The following is a 6,000-nucleotide window of genomic DNA, read 5'->3' as shown; positions in this document are numbered from 1 at the left end:
TTCAGGTTTCAAAGCAGGCATTGGACTCAGACCAGGAGCGCAGGCTGGTAACTCTTTAGTAGCATCAGTGGAAAATCAATAATCTCTCAGATTTTGGGGCCAATGCTGCTTCCCAGCCCATCAGTGTCCATTAGCGCTGCTGACCATTAGGTGCCATCTCGCTGAGAGAAGTGTTTCAGGAAAATGCATGAAAATAATCTCAATTTTTCCTAGAGGGATGTTCACAGTGAAAAGCAACAGCAAACAGGCTGTGTTGCTGAACTTGCAGAGTCCTGCAGAAATCAGCTCCCTCTTCCTTGATGTCTACATACAGCCAATGGAGAAGCCATAAGCTGGGCTCGGTCCCAGTGCAGACTCTGTGATGGTTGCAAATCACGTGGCATCAAAGTACCTTGTGTGCTGCCTTGTGGGTGGATGTGCACAGCCCCAGCTGACTGACAGTGCTAGTTTGGAGATAGTGGCTTTCCTGTGACATTCCTCATATTATCCCTTCTCCCAGGGACTGATGGGATGAAGTTTGGGGTTGACTGTTTTCTTCCTTTAGTGACCCACTACAGCAAAGAAAACACGTTTGGACAGGAGGTGAAAGGCTCTTGTGTTGAGGTTGTGGAGCTGAGGACAGCCATCAACCTTCCGGGCTGTAAGGAGCATCTTTTGAACCACGTTGGTGTAAGATTTGCTCAAACCCAGCCACTTCCACAACAAACCACTCCATGCGTTCCTGTCTCAGCAGGCTGACAGCAGAAGGGACGGGAACCCGGGTACGTATGGGTACATGTGGGCATGAACGTCGTGTGATATTTGTATTACAGGTCCCAGGCAAGGTTGGAGAGTGATTGCTTTAGCCATTACAAAATGGGTGGTAAAAATAAGCTTCCCTCCAATTTAGAATGAAACAATGAATAGATCCAAGACCATATAGAGGAAAGAAAGGTAAAGCAGGCTGTATATAATAATCAAAAGTTTCAGTGGGTGGAACAGATCACACTGTAAATCAGGAAGTACCATAGTCTTTACTATTTTCTTTGTACAGTTTCTCTGTAAAGGTGTTTGAGCTTGGACCTCCTGGGGTGGGAAGCTGTTTTCTCATTCAAGCTCTCTCATACACTAGGAAAGCAATTTAAAAATAGTTGGCAGCATCTAATTTGTGCGTATATATAAATATATATACTATATGTTATATAAATAAAAAGCAGATGTTTGTAATGGACAAACTATTAATTGCAGCTCCTGGGTGGGGGGATAGGTAGCTATGGTAATGGTTTGCCTGCAACAAAACATCTGATTTTGTATAATAATATATTTCTATGATTTGTACAGAAAATCAAACGTTCGCAGCAAGCAAAGTATAAGTTGTGATTGCTTTTCTAGAAATTTAGGAACTGCTAAGCTTGCTCAGACCTGGGAGCTTTCTAGCTCAGGATTTTGACAATGACCAGAACAGGGCGGACTGAGGGCGTTCTAAGGAACCCAGCAATGAGCAGTTGGGTTACTCCTTAACTCAGAAAAGTTTCCATTTTCTTCCCTCTGTAATCGGGGGTTAGCTAATGCCTCACATCATGGGAGTTCACATCTTTCCTGAGACTTCATTTCAAAAATAATTTTAAATATTTACTGCTGTAGCTCTGGTCATGCTTGTTACTCATCAAAATGTCTAATCACGGTTGGAGTCTGGCCAGGGTTTTGTTATCTTTCAGCTTCATTCCATTTTCCTGCTGCACAATGATCTGAGGATGAGTGAGAGCAGTGATCTGTGGAATGACCAAATAAAGAACAGTCAGAATTTGGGAAAATCACCGGAAAGCAACAAAGCTTTCCTATATATAGTTTTTCTGTTTCATGTAATGTAACTGCAGCAGAAGCAAAAAAAACACAGCCGCAGGATTTGACACCGCATTTTGGGATCATTTTCCACCCTGAAAACTCTTGATGGCAATTCTGAAGCTGGCTGCGCAAGACCAGGTCCCTCCTGGCAGGAGCTGCAATGTACAGCTTGCTCAGACCCATCTTGGGTGCAGGGATTCATGACCTGGGCTGAACCAGCCCTTCCCCATTGCCTTTCCTTTCCTTTTTATGACTTAGGGCAGGTCTTGAGGGCAGAGATGCAAGTGTTGCCCCACAGGGAGCAGACAAGAGGACAGCTGACAACTTGGGTGCAGTGATATTCAGAATGTGGGATTTTGGAGAGCCTGGGAATTTGAGCCCTCTGAGGCAGGTAAGTCATGCCAGCACGGAGACAGATGTGGCCCTGGTGGGTGGCTCGGCCACATCTGGCACAGAGGTGATGTGGTCAGACATGGAGGTCACATCATGGAGATGCAGAGCAAGCTGAACCTGTCTGGTGTCCCTGGGGATGTGGGATTTATCTGCATGCATACATCCAGCAGTTGTTTTCCTGGTAACTCAGCAGCCAAGTGTCAGCGCTAGTGCTGATATGCAGTACCAGAAAAGCCCATGTCCGCATCTGTTCTCCCTGTGAGCCACAGGCTGTGACCCTATGTGACAGGTACCTCAGAGCAGCCTCATCAGAGGGTCACGGTGTGAAGTGATGATGGCTCACATGCAGGAGAAAAACTGCAGCTGGGAATCCCTCAGGGCCCAGAGCTGCTCTGAGACCCCTTGGTCCTTCAGGAGGAGCCTTGGGGGGACCCAGACTGATCTCCCTGCCAGGCAGGCTTGGATGAAAGCAAGGCACTGGGGAAATGCAGCAGGGTTCTGGTGGGTGATAACCTCATCAGACTCGCTGTGTGGAGGTAGTGATGGATGAGATAAGCTTGCTGATAAGCTATCTGTCATGCCATTATCAGGCTGGATCTCAGTGTTAAAAGCTGGTTTGATGTTGTGGAGTTTGGTTTCCTTCTCTCTCTTATCAAAGTGATAAGATAGAGATGTTTAGCTGGGTTAAATACTCTGCTGTATTCCACAGCCTGGCTTTTTTTTTTCCTCCTCATTTGTATTAATAGCAGGCATTATTATTAATGTATGACTGCGTTCAGGAGGGAATTGCGAAATTGGCAGTTGAGGGCCTCTCTTGAGAGTGGGGGACAGCTTCTGCTCAGGCTGAGTGAATATATAATCTTGGATCCATCCTTTTACATATCTCCCTCCATGGTCAAAGCTGCTGAACAGAAGGGAAAACAAATTTAATCTGATTTTGAAAGTTCAGTGAATATTCGGTAAATAATCTTTTCACCATGGAGAAGGCCTTTTTAGAAAAGGTTAGAAATTCTTAGATTTGTTAGAAGAGTCATAGGTACTTTCCAGTACTGATGGGTGGATCTTCAGAAAGCAAAGCATTTTTCTAAAAATCTACTAAAAAATTATTGTGTTTATTTGGAATTAAGTACAGATGAAGGTACCCCAGAACATTTGATGTAAATATTGAGCCCTTATAGTGCTGGGAGCCATAGAAAGAAATAAGAAATAGGTAAGTTGCTGCTCCTAGTGGTCAGATCAATGTGGTTAGTGGTTGCACACTGGGATCCAACATGGAATGGAAGAAACAAATGAACTGCAGGTGCCAACAAGTCATAAAATGGAGTCTTTTTAAAAAGACAATATCCTAATTCACCTAGCAGTTGTCTTCTGGGCATGACTTAGTGGTCCCTGGGTGACACAGGCATTGTGGCATGATTTAAAGTAGGGCTATGTGGGCATGCAGCAAATTTTGATGGGAAGTTTGCCAGAAAGTGAGAAAAAGTCGTGTGACTCAGCGAAGCCAAGTCTCACAGCTACCGGAGGTGAGGAATGATCTCCTGGATGCCTTGTGACCTCCTGGGCTGCCTTCCCAAAGAGCTTGAAGGTAAAGGCAGACACCTCAGGTCAGCGTTGGAAGAGATGCTCAGGAGACTATTCAAAGTGTTGTTTTTATCCCATATTAACTATTGCTTAAAGTCACACTTGCGCTTCAGGCTCTGGTTATTGCTGTAGCAGGCAGTTTATCCAGATAAGCAAAGAGCACCATGCTCTTTTCCTTCAGCTGCAGCTGATTCAGAGCCTCTCGGTGTCTCCGACTGCTTGAAATTGCTCTTTTTTGGATGCTTTGCCTGATGCTTTCCTGCACACCAGCGTAGGGGCTGATGCAGTATAAGACTTTGGCCTCCGTCCCCGCCATTCCTGACAGCGGCTGAGGTAGCCCATAAACCCGTCCTCATGCATTTAGATGTCTTCATCAGCAGAGAGCAGCGTTTGGGAAAGAGACATTTAAAAATCTCTTTGTTGGGTTTATAGGTTCTTTAAAGCCACTTAGTCATTTGATAGCAGGTTAAAATTAGTCCATACAAGATGAGGCATCAGCACAGGCTTCTCCCAAAGCTCCTTATTAACATCGATTTTTCAGTCAGGAGAAGAGTCGAGTAGTGGAAGATTAAATTAATGATACTGCAGTCTGTACGGTTTGCCTGGAAATGCCTGGCATCTTGTGCGGGGACCTTATCACATGGTTTTCCATGATATGAAACCTGAAGATTCAGCAACAAGAACACAAAAAGGTCATTCCTGGTTTAAAGGTGTTATTTTGACTGGGATGAAAACCATCTTCCCCCTCTGTCATTCGTTTCACTAACAGTGATTGATGTGATGTGGCCCTCTAGTCAGAACTTCATTTAGATCATCTCCTGATGACTGTAGTCTTTAAATTCATAAGTGTAATTAGAAACAATAGCTTGATACTTTCAGAAAAAAACAGTAAGAATTATCATAGGGTTTTTGTTTGTTTGCTTGTTTAGGATTTCCATTTGTTTGGGATTTATTTTTGGGTTTTTTTGGTTGTTTTTTTTTTTAAAGTTGTGGGTGAGGGAATTTCCCCACCTGTTGAAATCAATGGGACTTTTCCCCTTGGCGTGGGTGGGCAGTGGAGTGCCGTGACAGAAAGAGGCAGCATGGCCAAGCCAGGAGCGTGTCCTGTGTTCCTTGTGCTCTTGGACAGGTGAGGATCCATGCGTTGGCACCCTGTGGTAGTCACTGGAAGGAATTAGTTGTTAGAGATGAAGATAGTACCTAGTCATAGGACAAGGGGTAATGGCCTCAAGTTGTACCAGGGGAGATTTAGGTGGGATATGAGGAAGAATTTCTATGCTGAAAGGGTTGTCAACACTGGAACAGACTGGAGGTTGGTGGAGTCACCATCCCTGGAGGTGTTTAAAAGACAAGTAGATGTGCTTAGGGACATGGTCTAGTGGTGGACTTGGGGCTGGTTCAATGGTTGGACTCAATGATCTTAAAGGTCTTTTCCAACCAAAACCGTTCTATGATTCTAAGATAAAAGGGTCTAAAAGTTAATGGGCTCCTCCAACCACCTTTATTTCCGGCAAGTCTTTTTGTCTTGGGCTAGTCTGACCTACCTTGAGCGATGCCAAAGCAGGAGTCCCATCTAAGCTCTCTTGACAGTGAAAAGAGACGGCTGTGTCTCCAGCTGGATTCATCCTGTCCTAATGTTGTTAGGCAGACAAGATTAATGTCTTTCTGAAGGTATCTCCCTCTCCCTGTGACTACACGTGGCCATGTTTATTTCTTAAATAATTCTAGTTGTGTCAGATCAATCCTGATTTTTATTGTTGGCATTTTCTAAGGGGCCACACTTGAACCAGCACAGATCATAGAATTATTGAGTGATTGGGTTGGAAGGGACCTTAAAGATCATCCAGTCCAACCCTGATGTGTAGTATATATTCATGCCACAGACACTTGAGTTGTAAGGGGCCGCAGTAAGGAGCCAGCTCTGTTCATTACCTGTCAGTGAGGTGATGGTGTGCTGAGCCCCACGGGGGTGGTGGCCTCAATGGAGAGAGGGGACAGTGGCCAAGGAGAATTAAAATTAAGGAGGGACTGGAAATAATGACTGCACCTTCCCTTTTACTTACTTATTTTTGTCTCCAGGCTCTCTCTTAGAGGGATTGTGCAAGTTTCCAAGCCCAAATTTCATCTTGTGGAAAAGATAAAGTGTTCCAAGTGTTTCTTGGCATGCTAATGTGCCAGGCTGGGGCTCTTGAGGAAGATGTG

The sequence above is a fragment of the Mesitornis unicolor genome, unplaced genomic scaffold, assembly GCF_000695765.1.
Source record: "Mesitornis unicolor isolate BGI_N332 unplaced genomic scaffold, ASM69576v1 scaffold15254, whole genome shotgun sequence".
Lineage (NCBI taxonomy): Eukaryota > Metazoa > Chordata > Aves > Mesitornithiformes > Mesitornithidae > Mesitornis > Mesitornis unicolor.
This window is presented reverse-complemented; position numbering follows the sequence as displayed.